The sequence below is a fragment of the Nematostella vectensis genome, chromosome 13, assembly GCF_932526225.1.
Source record: "Nematostella vectensis chromosome 13, jaNemVect1.1, whole genome shotgun sequence".
NCBI lineage: Eukaryota > Metazoa > Cnidaria > Anthozoa > Actiniaria > Edwardsiidae > Nematostella > Nematostella vectensis.
Genome location: NC_064046.1, coordinates 5,393,114 through 5,411,123, shown reverse-complemented (window position 1 = coordinate 5,411,123; position 18,010 = coordinate 5,393,114). Strand labels below are relative to the sequence as shown.

The 18,010-nt window shown below is 46.7% G+C and overlaps 29 non-coding genes across 29 annotated transcripts; all 29 read right to left on the bottom strand.

Moving 5' to 3' along the window:
- Window positions 1–1,637: 1,637 nt before the first annotated feature.
- On the bottom strand, window positions 1,638–1,710 carry Trnar-acg. Its single transcript has one exon. It is a non-coding gene; the product is annotated as a tRNA-Arg (tRNA).
- An 829-nt stretch (window positions 1,711–2,539) lies between these two features.
- On the bottom strand, window positions 2,540–2,612 carry Trnar-acg. The gene has a single exon. It is a non-coding gene; the product is annotated as a tRNA-Arg (tRNA).
- Window positions 2,613–4,596: 1,984 nt separating this feature from the next.
- On the bottom strand, window positions 4,597–4,669 carry Trnar-acg. Its single transcript has one exon. It is a non-coding gene; the product is annotated as a tRNA-Arg (tRNA).
- Window positions 4,670–4,751: 82 nt separating this feature from the next.
- Trnar-acg lies at window positions 4,752–4,824 on the bottom strand. Its single transcript has one exon. It is a non-coding gene; the product is annotated as a tRNA-Arg (tRNA).
- Window positions 4,825–4,907: 83 nt separating this feature from the next.
- Window positions 4,908–4,980, bottom strand: Trnar-acg. Its single transcript has one exon. It is a non-coding gene; the product is annotated as a tRNA-Arg (tRNA).
- A 266-nt stretch (window positions 4,981–5,246) lies between these two features.
- On the bottom strand, window positions 5,247–5,319 carry Trnar-acg. Its single transcript has one exon. It is a non-coding gene; the product is annotated as a tRNA-Arg (tRNA).
- Window positions 5,320–6,213: 894 nt separating this feature from the next.
- Trnar-ucg lies at window positions 6,214–6,286 on the bottom strand. Its single transcript has one exon. It is a non-coding gene; the product is annotated as a tRNA-Arg (tRNA).
- Window positions 6,287–7,391: 1,105 nt separating this feature from the next.
- Window positions 7,392–7,464, bottom strand: Trnar-acg. The gene has a single exon. It is a non-coding gene; the product is annotated as a tRNA-Arg (tRNA).
- Window positions 7,465–8,040: 576 nt separating this feature from the next.
- Trnar-acg lies at window positions 8,041–8,113 on the bottom strand. The gene has a single exon. It is a non-coding gene; the product is annotated as a tRNA-Arg (tRNA).
- An 830-nt stretch (window positions 8,114–8,943) lies between these two features.
- On the bottom strand, window positions 8,944–9,016 carry Trnar-acg. Its single transcript has one exon. It is a non-coding gene; the product is annotated as a tRNA-Arg (tRNA).
- A 1,260-nt stretch (window positions 9,017–10,276) lies between these two features.
- Trnas-acu lies at window positions 10,277–10,349 on the bottom strand. Its single transcript has one exon. It is a non-coding gene; the product is annotated as a tRNA-Ser (tRNA).
- An 83-nt stretch (window positions 10,350–10,432) lies between these two features.
- Window positions 10,433–10,505, bottom strand: Trnar-acg. Its single transcript has one exon. It is a non-coding gene; the product is annotated as a tRNA-Arg (tRNA).
- Window positions 10,506–10,771: 266 nt separating this feature from the next.
- On the bottom strand, window positions 10,772–10,844 carry Trnar-acg. Its single transcript has one exon. It is a non-coding gene; the product is annotated as a tRNA-Arg (tRNA).
- Window positions 10,845–10,927: 83 nt separating this feature from the next.
- Window positions 10,928–11,000, bottom strand: Trnac-aca. Its single transcript has one exon. It is a non-coding gene; the product is annotated as a tRNA-Cys (tRNA).
- Window positions 11,001–11,082: 82 nt separating this feature from the next.
- Trnar-ucg lies at window positions 11,083–11,155 on the bottom strand. The gene has a single exon. It is a non-coding gene; the product is annotated as a tRNA-Arg (tRNA).
- Window positions 11,156–11,392: 237 nt separating this feature from the next.
- On the bottom strand, window positions 11,393–11,465 carry Trnar-acg. The gene has a single exon. It is a non-coding gene; the product is annotated as a tRNA-Arg (tRNA).
- Window positions 11,466–11,703: 238 nt separating this feature from the next.
- Trnar-acg lies at window positions 11,704–11,776 on the bottom strand. The gene has a single exon. It is a non-coding gene; the product is annotated as a tRNA-Arg (tRNA).
- A 219-nt stretch (window positions 11,777–11,995) lies between these two features.
- On the bottom strand, window positions 11,996–12,068 carry Trnal-aag. Its single transcript has one exon. It is a non-coding gene; the product is annotated as a tRNA-Leu (tRNA).
- A 238-nt stretch (window positions 12,069–12,306) lies between these two features.
- Trnar-acg lies at window positions 12,307–12,379 on the bottom strand. Its single transcript has one exon. It is a non-coding gene; the product is annotated as a tRNA-Arg (tRNA).
- An 82-nt stretch (window positions 12,380–12,461) lies between these two features.
- Window positions 12,462–12,534, bottom strand: Trnar-ucg. The gene has a single exon. It is a non-coding gene; the product is annotated as a tRNA-Arg (tRNA).
- Window positions 12,535–12,800: 266 nt separating this feature from the next.
- Trnar-acg lies at window positions 12,801–12,873 on the bottom strand. The gene has a single exon. It is a non-coding gene; the product is annotated as a tRNA-Arg (tRNA).
- A 583-nt stretch (window positions 12,874–13,456) lies between these two features.
- Window positions 13,457–13,529, bottom strand: Trnar-acg. The gene has a single exon. It is a non-coding gene; the product is annotated as a tRNA-Arg (tRNA).
- Window positions 13,530–14,605: 1,076 nt separating this feature from the next.
- Window positions 14,606–14,678, bottom strand: Trnar-acg. The gene has a single exon. It is a non-coding gene; the product is annotated as a tRNA-Arg (tRNA).
- A 576-nt stretch (window positions 14,679–15,254) lies between these two features.
- On the bottom strand, window positions 15,255–15,327 carry Trnar-acg. The gene has a single exon. It is a non-coding gene; the product is annotated as a tRNA-Arg (tRNA).
- A 675-nt stretch (window positions 15,328–16,002) lies between these two features.
- On the bottom strand, window positions 16,003–16,075 carry Trnar-acg. The gene has a single exon. It is a non-coding gene; the product is annotated as a tRNA-Arg (tRNA).
- A 111-nt stretch (window positions 16,076–16,186) lies between these two features.
- Trnar-acg lies at window positions 16,187–16,259 on the bottom strand. The gene has a single exon. It is a non-coding gene; the product is annotated as a tRNA-Arg (tRNA).
- A 583-nt stretch (window positions 16,260–16,842) lies between these two features.
- Window positions 16,843–16,915, bottom strand: Trnar-acg. The gene has a single exon. It is a non-coding gene; the product is annotated as a tRNA-Arg (tRNA).
- Window positions 16,916–16,997: 82 nt separating this feature from the next.
- Window positions 16,998–17,070, bottom strand: Trnar-acg. Its single transcript has one exon. It is a non-coding gene; the product is annotated as a tRNA-Arg (tRNA).
- An 83-nt stretch (window positions 17,071–17,153) lies between these two features.
- Trnar-acg lies at window positions 17,154–17,226 on the bottom strand. Its single transcript has one exon. It is a non-coding gene; the product is annotated as a tRNA-Arg (tRNA).
- Between the last annotated feature and the right edge of the window lie 784 nt (window positions 17,227–18,010).

Below are 18,010 nucleotides of genomic sequence, written 5' to 3'. Positions count from 1 at the left end.
CCGTAGTCAGGCGTCTTATCCATTGGGCCACAAGGCCGATGTTGACGTAGTATTTCGAACTTAGTAAATTACGTTGGCAGACGCAATTCGCCGATTCAAAAGAAGGAGGCAAAAATCAGCGACCCTGTCACGACTCGAACCTGGAATCTTCTGATCCGTAGTCAGGCGCCTTATCCATTGGGCCAGAAGTCCGACGTTGACGTAGTATTTCGAACTTAGTACATCACGTTGGCAGACGCAAATCGCCTATTCAAAAGAACGAGTAAAAAAGCAGCGATCCTGCCAGGACTCGAACCTGGAATCTCTTGATCCGTAGTCAGGCGCCTTATCCATTGCGCCACAAGGCCGACGTTGACATAATATTTCGAACTTAGTACATCACGTTGGCAGACGCAAATCGCCGATTCAAAAGAACGAGTAAAAAAATCAGCGACCCTGCCAGGACTCGAATCTGGAATCTCCTGATCCGTAGTCAGGCGCCTTATCCATTGGGCCACAAGGCCGATGTTGACGTAGAATTTCGAATATAGTACATTACGTTGGCAGACGCAAATCGCCGACTCAAAAGAACGAGTAAAAAAGCAGCGACCCTGCCAGGACTCGAGCCTGGAATCTCCTGATCCGTAGTCAGGCGCCTTATCCATTGGGCCACAAGGCCGACGCTACAGTAGTATCTCGAACTTAGTACGTCACATTGCCAGACGCAAATCGCCAGAAGTAAAATTATTATGCCAAGGATCAGGATAGAAAAGAAGGAAGCAAAAATCAGAGACCCTGCCAGGACTGTAACCTCGAATCTCCTGATTCGTAGTAAGGCCACTTATCCATTGGGCCACAGGGCCAAGGTTACTGTTGTAAACTTGTAATTAGTACGTCATATTGCCCGTAGCAAATAGCCCAAAATATTATACAAAGACGGCGACCCTACCAGCACTTTAACCTGAAAAATTATAATTTACATCATAGAAAAGAGTAACAGAAATCGAAATAATCACTATAAGTAAAAATCGAGGCAAAACCAGCGACCCTGCCAGGACTCGAACCTGGAATCTCCTGATCCGTAGTCAGGCGCCTTATCCAATGGGCAACAAGGCCGACGTTAAAGTAGTATCTCGAACTTAGTACGTCACATTGCCAGACGCAAATCGCCGATTCAAAAGAACGAGTAAAAAAGCAGCGACCCTGCCAGAACTCGAACCTTGAATCTCCTGATCCGTAGTCAGGCGCCTTATCCATTGGGCCAGAAGTCCGACGTTGACGAAAAATTTCGAACTTAGTACATCACGTTGGCAGACGCAAATCGCCGATGTAATTTTGGAATAAGTAAATCACCTCGCGTGAAACAAATAGCGTTGACATCAAATATTATGCAAAGACAGGGAACCTGCCGAGATTCGAATAAGGAAAATTATTCACTACATCATAAAAAAGACGAACAGAAACAAAATTATCACGATCAAAAAGAAGGAAGTAAAAATCAGAGACCCTGCCAGGACTCTAACCTGGAATCTCCTGATCCGTAGTCAGGCGCCTTATCCATTGCGCCACAAGGCCGACGTTGACATAGTATTTCGAACTTAGTACATCACGTTGGCAGACGCAAATCGCCGATTCAAAAGAACGAGTAAAAAAATCAGCGACCCTGCCAGGGCTCGAACCTGGAATCTCCTGATCCGTAGTCAGGCGCCTTATCCATTGGGCCACAAGGCCGATGTTGACGTAGAATTTCGAATATAGTACATTACGTTTGCAGACGCAAATCGCCGATTCAAAAGAACGAGTAAAAAAGCAGCGACCCTGCCAGGACTCGAACCTGGAATCTCCTGATCCGTAGTCAGGCGCCTTATCCATCGGGCCACAAGGCCGACGCTACAGTTGTATCTCGAACTTAGTACGTCACATTGCCAGACGCAAATCGCCAGAAGTAAAACTATTATGCCAAGGATCAGGATAGAAAAGAAGGATGCAAAAATCAGAGACCCTGCCAGGACTCTAACCTCGAATCTCCTGATCCGTAGTAAGGCCACTTATCCATTGGGCCACAGGGCCGAGGTTACTGTTGTAAACTTGTAATTAGTACGTCACATATCCCGTAGCAAATAGCCCAAAATATTATACAAAGACGGCGACCCTACCAGCACTTTAACCTGAAAAATTATACTTTACATCATAGAAAAGAGTAACAGAAATCGAAATAATCACTATAAGAAAAAATCGAGGCAAAACCAGCGACCCTGCCAGGACTCGAACCTGGAATCTCCTGATCCGTAGTCAGGCGGCTTATTCATTGGGCCACAAGGTCGACGTTAAAGTAGTATCTCGAACTTAGTACGTCACATTGCCAGACGCAAATCGCCGATTCAAAAGAACGAGTAAAAAAGCAGCGACCCTGCCAGGACTCGAACCTGGAATCTCCTGATCCGTAGTCAGGCGCCTTATCCATTGGGCCAGAAGTCCGACGTTGACGAAAAATTTCGAACTTAGTACATCACGTTGGCAGACGCAAATCGCCGATTCAAAGGAACTAGTCAAAAATCAGCGACCCTGCCAGGACTCGAACCTGGAATCTCCTGATCCGTAGTCAGGCGCCTTATCCATTGGGCCACAAGGCCGACGTTGAAGTAAATTCTCGAACTTAGTACGTCCCATTGGCAGACGCAAATCGCCAGGAGTAACATTTTTATGCCAAGGATCAGTATAGAAAAGAAGGAAGTAAAACTCAGAGACCCTGCCAGTACTCTAACCTCGAATCTCCTGATCCGTAGTCAGGCCACTAAGAAAAAATCGAGGCAAAAATCAGCGACCCTGCCAGGACTCGAACCTGGAATCTCCTGATCCGTAGACAGGCGGAAGTAAAATTATTATGCCAAGGATAAGGATAGAAAAGAAGGAAGCAAAAATCATAGACACTGCCAGGACTCTAACCTCGAATCTCCTGATCCGTAGTAAGGCCACTTATCCATTGGGCCACAGGGCCGAGGTTACTGTTGTAAACTTGTAATTAGTACGTCACATTGCCCGTAGCAAATAGCCCAAAATATTATACAAAAACGGCGACCCTACCAGCACTTTAACCTGAAAAATTATACTTTACATCATAGAAAAGACTAACAGAAATCGAAATAATCACTATAAGAAAAAATCGAGGCAAAACCAGCAACCCTGCTAGGACTCGAACCTGGAATCTCCTGATCCGTAGTCAGGCGCCTTATCCATTGGGCCACAAGGCCGACGTTAAAGTAGTATCTCGAACTTAGTACGTCACATTGCCAGACGCAAATCGCCAGGAGTAAAATTATTATGCCAAGGATCAGGATAGAAAAGAAGGAAGAAAAAATCAGAGACCCTGCCAGGACTCTAACCTCGAAGCTCCTAATCCCTATTCAGGCGCCTTATCCATTGGGCAACAAGGCCGATGTTGACGTAGTATTTCGAACTTAGTAAATTACGTTGGCAGACGCAATTCGCCGATTCAAAAGAAGGAGGCAAAAATCAGCGACCCTGCCAGGACTGGAACCTGGAATCTCCTGATCTGTAGTCAGGCGTCGTATATATTGGGCCACAGGGATGAGGTAAATGTTGTAATTTTGGAATAAGTAAATCACCTCGCGTGAAACAAATAGCGTTGACATCAAATATTATGCAAAGACAGGTACCCTGCCGGGATTCGAACAAGGAAAATTATTCACTACATCATAGAAAAGACGAACAGCAAACAAAATTATCACGATCAAAAAGAAGGAAGTAAAAATCAGAGACCCTGCCAGGACTCTAACCTCGAATCTCCTGATCCGTAGTCAGGCACCTTATCCATTGGGCCACAAGGCCGACGTTGACGTAGTATTCCGAACTTAGTACGTCACATTGCCAAACGCAAATCGCCAGGAGTAAAATTATTATGCCAAGGATCAGGATAGAAAAGAAGGAAGCAAAAATCAGAGACCCTGCCAGGACTCGAACCTGGAATCTCCTGATCCGTAGTCAGGCGCCTTATCCATTGGGCCATAAGGCCGACGTTAAAGTAGTATCTCAAACTTAGTACGTCACATTGCCAGACGCAAATCGCCAGGAGTAAAATTATTATGCCAAGGATCAGGATAGAGAAGAAGGAAGCAAAAATCAGAGACCCTGCCAGGACTTTAACCTCGAATCTCCTGATCCCTATTCAGGCGACTTATCCATTGGGCCATAGGGCTGATGTTACGGAATCTCCTGATCCGTAGTCAGGCGTCGTTTATATTGGGCCACAGGGCTGAGATTAATGTTGTAATTTTGGAATAAGTAAATCACCTCGCGTGAAACAAATAGCGTTAACATCAAATATTATGCAAAGACATGGACCCTGCCGGGACTCGAATAAGGAAAATTATACACTACATCATAGAAAAGACGAACAGCAAACAAAATTATCACGATTAAGAAGAAGGAAGCAAAAATCAGCGATCCTGCAAGGAATCGAACCTGGAATCTCCTGATCCGTAGTCAGGCGCCCTATCCATTGGGCCACAAGGCCGATGTTGACATAGTATTTCGAACTTAGTACATCACGTTGGCAGACGCAAATCGTCGATTCAAAAGAACGAGTAAAAAAATCAGCGACCATGCCAGGACTCGAACCTGGAATCTCCTGATCCGTAGTCAGGCGCCCTATCCATTGGGCCACAAGGCCGATGTTGACATAGTATTTCGAACTTAGTACATCACGTTGGCAGACGCAAATCGCCGATTCAAAAGAACGTGGCAAAAATCAGCGACCCTGCCAGGACTCGAACCTGGAATCTCCTGATCCGTAGTCAGGCGCCTTATCCATTTGGCCACAAGGCCGACGTTGACATAGTATTTCGAACTTAGTACATCACGTTGGCAGACGCAAATCGTCGATTCAAAAGAACGAGTAAAAAAATCAGCGACCATGCCAGGACTCGAACCTGGAATCTCCTGATCCGTAGTCAGGCGCCTTATCCATTGGGCCACAAGGCCGATGTTGACATAGTATTTCGAACTTAGTACATCACGTTGGCAGACGCAAATCGCCGATTCAAAAGAACGAGGCAAAAATCAGCGACCCTGCCAGCACTCGAACCTGGAATCTCCTGATCCGAGGTCAGGCGCCTTATCCATTGGGCCACAAGGCCGACGTTGAAGTAAATTCTCAAACTTAGTACGTCCCATTGGCAGACGCAAATCGCCAGGAGTAAAATTTTTATGCCAAGGATCAGGATAGAAAAGAAGGAAGCAAAAATCAGAGACCCTGCCAGGACTCGAACCTGGAATCTCCTGATCCGTAGTCAGGCGCCTTATCCATTTGGCCACAAGGCCGACGTTAAAGTAGTATCTCGAACTTAGTACGTCACATTGCCAGACGCAAATCGCCAGGAGTAAAATTATTATGCCAAGGATCAGGAAAGAGAAGAAGGAAGCAAAAATCAGAGACCCTGCCAGGACTTTAACCTCGAATCTCCTGATCCCTATTCAGGCGACTTATCCATTGGGCCATAGGGCTGATGTTACGGAATCTCCTGATCCGTAGTCAGGCGTCGTTTATATTGGGCCACAGGGCTGAGATTAATGTTGTAATTTTGGAATAAGTAAATCACCTCGCGTGAAACAAATAGCGTTAACATCAAATATTATGCAAAGACATGGACCCTGCCGGGACTCGAATAAGGAAAATTATACACTACATCATAGAAAAGACGAACAGCAAACAAAATTATCACGATTAAGAAGAAGGAAGCAAAAATCAGCGATCCTGCCAGGAATCGAACCTAGAATCTCCTGATCCGTAGTCAGGCGCCTTATCCATTGGGCAACAAGGCCGATGTTGACGTAGTATTCCGATTTTAGTACATTACGTTGGCAGACGCAATTCGCCGATTCAAAAGATGGAGGCAAAAATCAGCGACCCTGCCAGGACTCGAACCTGGAATCTCCTGATCCGTAGTCAGACGCCTTATCCATTGGGCCACAAGGCCGACGTTGACATAGTATTTCGAACTTAGTACATCACGTTGGCAGACGCAAATCGCCGATTCAAAAGAACGAGTAAAAAAATCAGCGACCCTGCCAGGACTCGAACCTGGAATCTCCTGATCCGTAGTCAGGCGCCTTATCTATTGGGCCACAAGGCCGACGTTGACATAGTATTTCGAACTTAGTACATCACGTTGGCAGACGCAAATCGCCGATTCAAAAGAACGAGGCAAAAATCAGCGACCCTGCCAGGACTCGAACCTGGAATCTCCTGATCCGAGGTCAGGCGCCTTATCCATTGGGCCACAAGGCCGACGTTGAAGTAAATTCTCGAACTTAGTACGTCCCATTGGCAGACGCAAATCACCAGCAGTAAAATTTTTATGCCAAGGATCAGGATATAAAAGATGGAAGTAAAAATCAGAGACCCTGCCACGACTCTAACCTCGAATCTCCTGATCCGTAGTCAGCCGCCTTATCCATTGGGCCACAAGGCCGACGTTGAAGTAGTATTTCGAATTTAGTACGTCACATTGCTAGACGCAAATCGGCATGAGTAAAATTATTATGCCAAGGATCAGGATAGAAAAGAAGGAAGCAAAAATCAGAGACCCTGCCACGACTCTAACCTCGAATCTCCTGATCCGTAGTCAGGCGCCTTATCCATTGGGCCATAGGGCCGACGTTAAAGTATTATTTCGAACTTAGTACGTCACATTGCCATACGCAAATCGCCAGGAGTAAAATTATTATGCCAAGGATCAGGATAGAAAAGAAGGAAGAAAAAATCAGAGACCCTGCCAGGACTCTAACCTCGAATCTCCTGATCCCTATTCAGGCGACTTATCCATTGGGCCATAGGGCTGATGTTACGGAATCTCCTGATCCGTAGTCAGGCGTCGTTTATATTGGGCCACAGGGCTGAGGTTAATGTTGTAATTTTGGAATAAGTAAATCACCTCGCGTGAAACAAATAGCGTTGACATCAAATATTATGCAAAGACAGGGACCCTCCCGGGACTCGAGTAAGGAAAATTATACACTACATCATATAAAGGAGAACAGCAAACAAAATTATCACGATTAAGAAGAAGGAAGCAAAAATCAGCGATCCTGCCAGGAATCGAACCTAGAATCTCCTGATCCGTAGTCAGGCGCCTTATCGATTGGGCAACAGGGCCGATGTCGACGTAGTATTTCGAACTTAGTAATATACGTTGGCAGTCGCAATTCGCCGATTCAAAAGAAGGAGGCAAAAATCAGCTACCCTGCCAGGACTCGAACCTGGAATCTCCTGATCCGTAGTCAGGCGCCTTATCCATTGGGCCAGAAGTCCGACGTTGACGTAGTATTTCGAACTTAGTACATCACGTTGGCAGACCCAAATCGCCGATTCAAAAGAACGAGACAAAAATCAGCGACCCTGCCAGGACTCGAACCTGGAATCTCCTGATCCGTAGTCAGGCGCCTTATCCATTGGGCCACAAGGCCGATCTTGACGTAGTATTTCGATTTTAGTACATTACGTTGGCAGACGCAATTCGCCGATTCAAAAGAAGGAGGCACAAATCAGCGACCCTGCCAGGACTCGAACCTGGAATCTCCTGATCCGTAGTCAGACGCCTTATCCATTGGGCCACAAGGCCGACGTTGACATAGTATTTCAAGCTTAGTACATTACGTTGGCAGACGCAATTCGCCGATTCAAAAGAAGGAGGCAAAAATCAGCGACCCTGCCAGGACCCGAACTTGGAATCTCCTGATCCGTAGTCAGGCGCCTTATCCATTGGGCCCCAAGGCCGACGTCGACGTAGTATTTCGAACTTAGTACATCACGTTGGCAGACGCAAATCGCCGATTCAAAAGAACGAGGCAAAAATCAGCGACCCTGCCAGGACTAGAACCTGGAATCTCCTGATCCGTACTCAGGCGCCTTATCCATTGGGCCACAAGGCCGACGTTGAATTAAATTCTCAAACTTAGTACGTCACATTGGCAGACGCAAATCGGCAGAAGTAAAATAGTAATGCCAAGGATCAGGATAGAAAAGAAGGAAGCAAAAATCAGAGACCCTGCCAGGACTCGAACCTGGAATCTCCTGATCCGTAGTCAGGCGCCTTATCCATTGGGCCACAAGGCCGACGTTGAAGTAAATCTTCGAACTTAGTACGTCACATTGGCAGACGCAAATCGTCAGAAGTAAAATTATTATGCCAAGGATCAGGATAGAAAAGAAGGAAGCAAAAATCAGAGACCCTGCCAGGACTCTAACCTCGAATCTCCTGATCCGTAGTAAGGCCACTTATCCATTGGGCCACAGGGCCGAGGTTACTGTTGTAAACTTGTAATTAGTACGTCACATTGCCCGTAGCAAATAGCCCAAAATATTATACAAAGACGGCGACCCTACCAGCACTTTAACCTGAAAAATTATACTTTACATCATAGAAAAGACTAACAGAAATCGAAATAATCACTATAAGAAAAAATCGAGGCAAAACCAGCGACCCTGCCAGGACTCGAACCTGGAATCTCCTGATCCGTAGTCAGGCGCCTTATCCATTGCGCCACAAGGCCGACCTTGACATAGTATTTCGAACTCAGTACATCACGTTGGCAGACGCAAATCGCCGATTCAAAAGAACGAGTAAAAAAATCAGCGACCCTGCCAGGACTCGAACCTGGCATCTCCTGATCCGTAGTCAGGCGCCTTATCCATTGGGCCACAAGGCCGATGTTGACGTAGAATTTCGAATATAGTACATTACGTTGGCAGACGCAATTCGCCGATTCAAAAGAAGGAGGCAAAAATCAGCGACCCTGCCAGGACTCGAACCTGGAATCTCCTGATCCGTAGTCAGGCGCCTTATCCATTGGGCCCCAAGGCCGACGTTGACGTAGTATTTCGAACTTAGTACATCACGTTGGCAGACGCAAATCGCCGATTCAAAAGAACGAGGCAAAAATCAGCGACCCTGCCAGGACTCGAACCTGGAATCTCCTGATCCGTAGTCAGGCGCCTTATCCATTGGGCCACAAGGCCGACGTTGAAGTAAATTCTCGAACTTAGTACGTCCCATTGGCAGACGCAAATCGCCAGGAGTAAAATTATTATGCCAAGGATCAGGATAGAAAAGAAGGAAGCAAAAATCAGAGACCCTGCCACGACTCCAACCTCGAATCTCCTGATCCGTAGTCAGGCGCCTTATCCATTGGGCCACAAGGCCGACGTTGAAGTAGTATTTCGAACTTAGTACGTCACATTGCTAGACGCAAATCGCCATGAGTAAAATTATTATGCCAAGGATCAGGATAGAAAAGAAGGAAGTAAAAATCAGAGACCCTGCCACGACTCTAACCTCGAATCTCCTGATCCGTAGTCAGGCGCCTTATCCATTGGGCCATAGGGCCGACGTTAAAGTATTATTTAGAACTTAGTACGTCACATTGCCAGACGCAAATCGCCAGGAGTAAAATTATTATGCCAAGGATCAGGATAGAAAAGAAGGAAGAAAAAATCAGAGACCCTGCCAGGACTCTAGCCTCGAATCTCCTGATCCCTATTCAGGCGACTTATCCATTGGGCCATAGGGCTGATGTTACGGAATCTCCTGATCCGTAGTCAGGCGTCGTTTATATTGGGCCACAGGGCTGAGGTTAATGTTGTAATTTTGGAATAAGTAAATCACCTCGCGTGAAACAAATAGCGTTGACATCAAATATTATGCAAAGACAGGGACCCTGCCGGGACTCGAATAAGGAAAATTATACACTACATCATATAAAGGAGAACAGCAAACAAAATTATCACGATTAAGAAGAAGGAAGCAAAAATCAGCGATCCTGCCAGGAATCGAACCTAGAATCTCCTGATCCGTAGTCAGGCGCCTTATCCATTGGGCAACAGGGCCGATGTCGACGTAGTATTTCGAACTTAGTAATATACGTTGGCAGACGCAATTTGCCGATTCAAAAGAAGGAGGCAAAAATCAGCTACCCTGCCAGGACTCGAACCTGGAATCTCCTGATCCGTAGTCAGGCGCCTTATCCATTGGGCCACAAGGCCGATCTTGACGTAGTATTTCGATTTGAGTACATTACGTTGGCAGACGCAATTCGCCGATTCAAAAGAAGGAGGCACAAATCAGCGACCCTGCCAGGACTCGAACCTGGAATCTCCTGATCCGTAGTCAGACGCCTTATCCATTGGGCCACAAGGCCGACGTTGACATAGTATTTCAAGCTTAGTACATTACGTTGGCAGACGCAATTCGCCGATTCAAAAGAAGGAGGCAAAAATCAGCGACCCTGCCAGGACCCAAACCTGGAATCTCCTGATCAGTAGTCAGGCGCCTTATCCATTTGGCCACAAGGCCGACGTCGACATAGTATTTCGAACTTAGTACATCACGTTGGCAGACGCAAATCGTCGATTCAAAAGAACGAGTAAAAAAATCAGCGACCATGCCAGGACTCGAACCTGGAATCTCCTGATCCGTAGTCAGGCGCCTTATCCATTGGGCCACAAGGCCGATGTTGACATAGTATTTCGAACTTAGTACATCACGTTGGCAGACGCAAATCGCCGATTCAAAAGAACGAGGCAAAAATCAGCGACCCTGCCAGCACTCGAAATTGGAATCTCCTGATCCGAGGTCAGGCGCCTTATCCATTGGGCCACAAGGCCGACATTGAAGTAAATTCTCGAACTTAGTACGTCCCATTGGCAGACGCAAATCGCCAGGAGTAAAATTTTTATGCCAAGGATCAGGATAGAAAAGAAGGAAGCAAAAATCAGAGACCCTGCCAGGACTCGAACCTGGAATCTCCTGATCCGTAGTCAGGCGCCTTATCCATTTGGCCACAAGGCCGACGTTGACATAGTATTTCGAACTTAGTACATCACGTTGGCAGACGCAAATCGTCGATTCAAAAGAACGAGTAAAAAAATCAGCGACCATGCCAGGACTCGAACCTGGAATCTCCTGATCTGTAGTCAGGCGCCTTATCCATTGGGCCACAAGGCCGATGTTGACATAGTATTTCGAACTTAGTACATCACGTTGGCAGACGCAAATCGCCGATTCAAAAGAACGAGGCAAAAATCAGCGACCCTGCCAGGACTCGAACCTGGAATCTCCTGATCCGAGGTCAGGCGCCTTATCCATTGGGCCACAAGGCCGATGTTGACGTAGAATTTCGAATATAGTACATTACGTTGGCAGACGCAATTCGGCGATTCAAAAGAAGTAGGCAAAAATCAGCGACCCTGCCAGGACTCGAACCTGGAATCTCCTGATCCGTAGTCAGGCGCCTTATCCATTGGGCCTCAAGGCCGATGTTGACGTAGAATTTCGAATATAGTACATTACGTTGGCAGACGCAATTCGGCGATTCAAAAGAAGTAGGCAAAAATCAGCGACCCTGCCAGGACTCGAACCTGGAATCTCCTGATCCGTAGTCAGGCGCCTTATCCATTGGGCCACAAGGCCGACGTTGACGTAGTATTTCGAACTTAGTACATCACGTTGGCAGACGCAAATCGCCGATTCAAAAGAACGAGGCAAAAATCAGCGACCCTGCCAGGACTCGAACCTGGAATCTCCTGATCCGTAGTCAGACGCCATATCCATTGGGCCACAAGGCCGACGTTGACATAGTATTTTGAACTTAGTACATCACGTTGGCAGAAGCAAATCGCCGATTCAAAAGAACGAGTAAAAAAATCAGCGACCCTGCCAGGACTCGAACCTGGAATCTCCTGATCCGTAGTCAGGCGCCTTATCCATTGGGCCACAAGGCCGATTTTAGTACATTACGTTGGCAGACGCAATTCGCCGATTCAAAAGAAGGAGGCAAAAATCAGCGACCCTGCCAGGACTCGAACCTGGAATCTCCTGATCCGTAGTCAGACGCCATATCCATTGGGCCACAAGGCCGACGTTGACATAGTATTTCGAACTTAGTACATCACGTTGGCAGAAGCAAATCGCCGATTCAAAAGAACGAGTAAAAAAATCAGCGACCCTGCCAGGACTCGAACCTGGAATCTCCTGATCCTTAGTCAGGCGCCTTATCCATTGGGCCACAAGGCCGATGTTGACATAGTATTTCGAACTTAGTACATCACGTTGGCAGACGCAAATCGCCGATTCAAAAGAACGAGTAAAAAAATCAGCGACCCTGCCAGGACTCGAACCTGGAATCTCCTGATCCGTAGTCAGGCGCCTTATCCATTGGGCCTCAAGGCCGATGTTGACGTAGAATTTGGAATATAGTACATTACGTTGGCAGACGCAATTCGCCGATTCAAAAGAAGGAGTCAAAAATCAGCGACCCTGCCAGGACTCGAACCTGGAATCTCCTGATCCGTAGTCAGGCGCCTTATCCATTGGGCCACAAGGCCGACGTTGACGTAGTATTTCGAACTTAGTACATAACGCTGGCAGACGCAAATCGCCGATTCAAAAGAACGAGGCAAAAATCAGGGACCCTGCCAGGACTCGAACCTGGAATCTTCTGATCCGAGGTCAGGCGCCTTATCCATTGGGCCACAAGGCCGACGTTGACATAGTATTTCGAACTTAGTACATCACGTTGGCAGACGCAAATCGTCGATTCAAAAGAACGAGGCAAAAATCAGAGACCCTGCCAGCACTCGAACCTGGAATCTCCTGATCCGAGGTCAGCCGCCTTATCCATTGGGCCACAAGGCCGTGGTTTAAGTAAATTCTCGAACTTAGTACGTCCCATTGGCAGACGCAAATCGCCAGGAGTAAAATTTTTATGCCAAGGATCAGGATAGAAAAGAAGGAAGCAAAAATCAGAGACCTTGCCAGGACTCGAACCTGGAATCTCCTGATCCGTAGTCAGGCGCCTTATCCATTGGGCCACAAGGCCGACGTTAAAGTAGTATCTCAAACTTAGTACGTCACATTGCCAGACGCAAATCGCCAGGAGTAAAATTATTATGCCAAGGATCAGGATAGAGAAGAAGGAAGCAAAAATCAGAGACCCTGCCAGGACTTTAACCTCGAATCTCCTGATCCCTATTCAGGCGACTTATCCATTGGGCCATAGGGCTGATGTTACTGAATCTCCTGATCCGTAGTCAGGCGTCGTTTATATTGGGCCACAGGGCTGAGATTAATGTTGTAATTTTGGAATAAGTAAATCACCTCGCGTGAAACAAATAGCGTTAACATCAAATATTATGCAAAGACATGGACCCTGCCGGGACTCGAATAAGGAAAATTATACACTACATCATAGAAAAGACGAACAGCAAACAAAATTATCACGATTAAGAAGAAGGAAGCAAAAATCAGCGATCCTGCAAGGAATCGAACCTAGAATCTCCTGATCCGTAGTCAGGCGCCTTATCCATTGGGCCTCAAGGCCGATGTTGACGTAGAATTTCGAATATAGTACATTACGTTGGCAGACGCAATTCGGCGATTCAAAAGAAGTAGGCAAAAATCAGCGACCCTGCCAGGACTCGAACCTGGAATCTCCTGATCCGTAGTCAGGCGCCTTATCCATTGGGCCACAAGGCCGACGTTGACGTAGTATTTCGAACTTAGTACATCACGTTGGCAGACGCAAATCGCCGATTCAAAAGAACGTGGCAAAAATCGGCGACCCTGCCAGGACTCGAACCTGGAATCTCCTGATCCGTAGTCAGGCGCCTTATCCATTTGGCCAAAAGGCCGACGTTGAAGTAGTATTTCGAACTTAGTACGTCACATTGCTAGACGCAAATCGGCATGAGTAAAATTATTATGCCAAGGATCAGGATAGAAAAGAAGGAAGTAAAAATCAGAGACCCTGCCACGACTCTAACCTCGAATCTCCTGATCCGTAGTCAGGCGCCTTATCCATTGGGCCATAGGGCCGACGTTTAAGTATTATTTCGAACTTAGTACGTCACATTGCCAGACGCAAATCGCCAGGAGTAAAATTATTATGCCAAGGATCAGGATAGAAAAGAAGGAAGAAAAAATCAGAGTCCCTGCCAGGACTCTAACCTCGAATCTCCTGATCCCTATTCAGGCGACTTATCCATTGGGCCATAGGGCTGATGTTACGGAATCTCCTGATCCGTAGTCAGGCGTCGTTTATATTGGGCCACAGGGCTGAGGTTAATGTTGTAATTTTGGAATAAGTAAATCACCTCGCGTGAAACAAATAGCGTTGACATCAAATATTATGCAAAGACAGGGACCCTGCCGGGACTCGAATAAGGAAAATTATACACTACATCATATAAAGGAGAACAGCAAACAAAATTATCACGATTAAGAAGAAGTAAGCAAAAATCAGCGATCCTGCCAGGAATCGAACCTAGAATCTCCTGATCCGTAGTCAGGCGCCTTATCGATTGGGCAACAGGGCCGATGTCGACGTAGTATTTCGAACTTAGTAATATACGTTGGCAGACGCAATTCGCCGATTCAAAAGAAGGAGGCAAAAATCAGCTACCCTGCCAGGACTCGAACCTGGAATCTCCTGATCCGTGGTCAGGCGCCTTATCCATTGGGCCAGAAGTCCGACGTTGACGTAGTATTTCGAACTTAGTACATCACGTTGGCAGACCCAAATCGCCGATTCAAAAGAACGAGACAAAAATCAGCGACCCTGCCAGGACTCGAACCTGGAATCTCCTGATCCGTAGTCAGGCGCCTTATCCATTGGGCCACAAGGCCGATCTTGACGTAGTATTTCGATTTGAGTACATTACGTTGGCAGACGCAATTCGCCGATTCAAAAGAAGGAGGCACAAATCAGCGACCCTGCCAGGACTCGAACCTGGAATCTCCTGATCCGTAGTCAGACGCCTTATCCATTGGGCCACAAGGCCGACGTTGACATAGTATTTCAAGCTTAGTACATTACGTTGGCAGACGCAATTCGCCGATTCAAAAGAAGGAGGCAAAAATCAGCGACCCTGCCAGGACCCTAACCTGGAATCTCCTGATCCGTAGTCAGGCGCCTTATCCATTGGGCCCCAAGGCCGACGTCGACGTAGTATTTCGAACTTAGTACATCACGTTGGCAGACGCAAATCGCCGATTCAAAAGAACGAGGCAAAAATCAGCGACCCTGCCAGGACTAGAACCTGGAATCTCCTGATCCGTAGTCAGGCGCCTTATCCATTGGGCCACAAGGCCGACGTTGAAGTAAATTCTCAAACTTAGTACGTCACATTGGCAGACGCAAATCGGCAGAAGTAAAATTGTTATGCCAAGGATCAGGATAGAAAAGAAGGAAGCAAAAATCAGAGACCCTGCCAGGACTCGAACCTGGAATCTCCTGATCCGTAGTCAGGCGCCTTATCCATTGGGCCACAAGGCCGACGTTGAAGTAAATCTTCGAACTTAGTACGTCACATTGGCAGACGCAAATCGGCAGAAGTAAAATTATTATGCCAAGGATCAGGATAGAAAAGAAGGAAGCAAAAATCAGAGACCCTGCCAGGACTCTAACCTCGAATCTCCTGATCCGTAGTAAGGCCACTTATCCATTGGGCCACAGGGCCGAGGTTACTGTTGTAAACTTGTAATTAGTACGTCACATTGCCCGTAGCAAATAGCCCAAAATATTATACAAAGACGGCGACCCTACCAGCACTTTAACCTGAAAAATTATACTTTACATCATAGAAAAGAGTAACAGAAATCGAAATAGTCACTATAAGAAAAAATCGAGGCAAAACCAGCGACCCTGCCAGGACTCGAACCTGGAATCTCCTGATCCGTAGTCAGGCGCCTTATCCATTGCGCCACAAGGCCGACCTTGACATAGTATTTCGAACTCAGTACATCACGTTGGCAGACGCAAATCGCCGATTCAAAAGAACGAGTAAAAAAATCAGCGACCCTGCCAGGACTCGAACCTGGCATCTCCTGATCCGTAGTCAGGCGCCTTATCCATTGGGCCACAAGGCCGATGTTGACGTAGAATTTCGAATATAGTACATTACGTTGGCAGACGCAATTCGCCGATTCAAAAGAAGTAGGCAAAAATCAGCGACCCTGCCAGGACTCGAACCTGGAATCTCCTGATCCGTAGTCAGGCGCCTTATCCATTGGGCCACAAGGCCGTGGTTGAAGTAAATTCTCGAACTTAGTACGTCCCATTGGCAGACGCAAATCGCCAGGAGTAAAATGTTTATGCCAAGGATCAGGATAGAAAAGAAGGAAGCAAAAATCAGAGACCCTGCCAGGACTCGAACCTGGAATCTCCTGATCCGTAGTCAGGCGCCTTATCCATTGGGCCACAAGGCCGACGTTAAAGTAGTATCTCAAACTTAGTACGTCACATTGCCAGACGCAAATCGCCAGGAGTAAAATTATTATGCCAAGGATCAGGATAGAGAAGAAGGAAGCAAAAATCAGAGACCCTGCCAGGACTTTAACCTCGAATCTCCTGATCCCTATTCAGGCGACTTATCCATTGGGCCATAGGGCTGATGTTACGGAATCTCCTGATCCGTAGTCAGGCGTCGTTTATATTGGGCCACAGGGCTGAGATTAATGTTGTAATTTTGGAATAAGTAAATCACCTCGCGTGAAACAAATAGCGTTAACATCAAATATTATGCAAAGACATGGACCCTGCCGGGACTCGAATAAGGAAAATTATACACTACATCATAGAAAAGACGAACAGCAAACAAAATTATCACGATTAAGAAGAAGGAAGCAAAAATCAGCGATCCTGCAAGGAATCGAACCTAGAATCTCCTGATCCGTAGTCAGGCGCCTTATCCATTGGGCCTCAAGGCCGATGTTGACGTAGAATTTCGAATATAGTACATTACGTTGGCAGACGCAATTCGGCGATTCAAAAGAAGTAGGCAAAAATCAGCGACCCTGCCAGGACTCGAACCTGGAATCTCCTGATCCGTAGTCAGGCGCCTTATCCATTGGGCCACAAGGTCGACGTTGACGTAGTATTTCGAACTTAGTACATCACGTTGGCAGACGCAAATCGCCGATTCAAAAGAACGTGGCAAAAATCAGCGACCCTGCCAGGACTCGAACCTGGAATCTCCTGATCCGTAGTCAGGCGCCTTATCCATTTGGCCACAAGGCCGACGTTGACATAGTATTTCGAACTTAGTACATCACGTTGGCAGACGCAAATCGTCGATTCAAAAGAACGAGTAAAAAAATCAGCGACCATGCCAGGACTCGAACCTGGAATCTCCTGATCCGTAGTCAGGCGCCCTATCCATTGGGCCACAAGGCCGATGTTGACATAGTATTTCGAACTTAGTACATCACGTTGGCAGACGCAAATCGCCGATTCAAAAGAAGGAGGCAAAAATCAGCGACCCTGCCAGCACTCGAACCTGGAATCTCCTGATCCGAGGTCAGGCGCCTTATCCATTGGGCCACAAGGCCGACGTTGAAGTAAATTCTCGAACTTAGTACGTCCCATTGGCAGACGCAAATCGCCAGGAGTAAAATTTTTATGCGAAGGATCAGGATAGAAAAGAAGGAAGCAAAAATCAGAGACCCTGCCAGGACTCGAACCTGGAATCTCCTAATCCGTAGTCAGGCGCCTTATCCATTTGGCCACAAGGCCGACGTTAAAGTAGTATCTCGAACTTAGTACGTCACATTGGCAAACGCAAATCGCCAGGAGTAAAATTATTATGCCAAGGATCAGGAAAGAGAAGAAGGAAGCAAAAATCAGAGACCCTGCCAGGACTTTAACCTCGAATCTCCTGATCCCTATTCAGGCGACTTATCCATTGGGCCATAGGGCTGATGTTACGGAATCTCCTGATCCGTAGTCAGGCGTCGTTTATATTGGGCCACAGGGCTGAGATTAATGTTGTAATTTTGGAATAAGTAAATCACCTCGCGTGAAACAAATAGCGTTAACATCAAATATTATGCAAAGACATGGACCCTGCCGGGACTCGAATAAGGAAAGTTATACACTACATCATAGAAAAGACGAACAGCAAACAAAATTATCACGATTAAGAAGAAGGAAGCAAAAATCAGCGATCCTGCCAGGAATC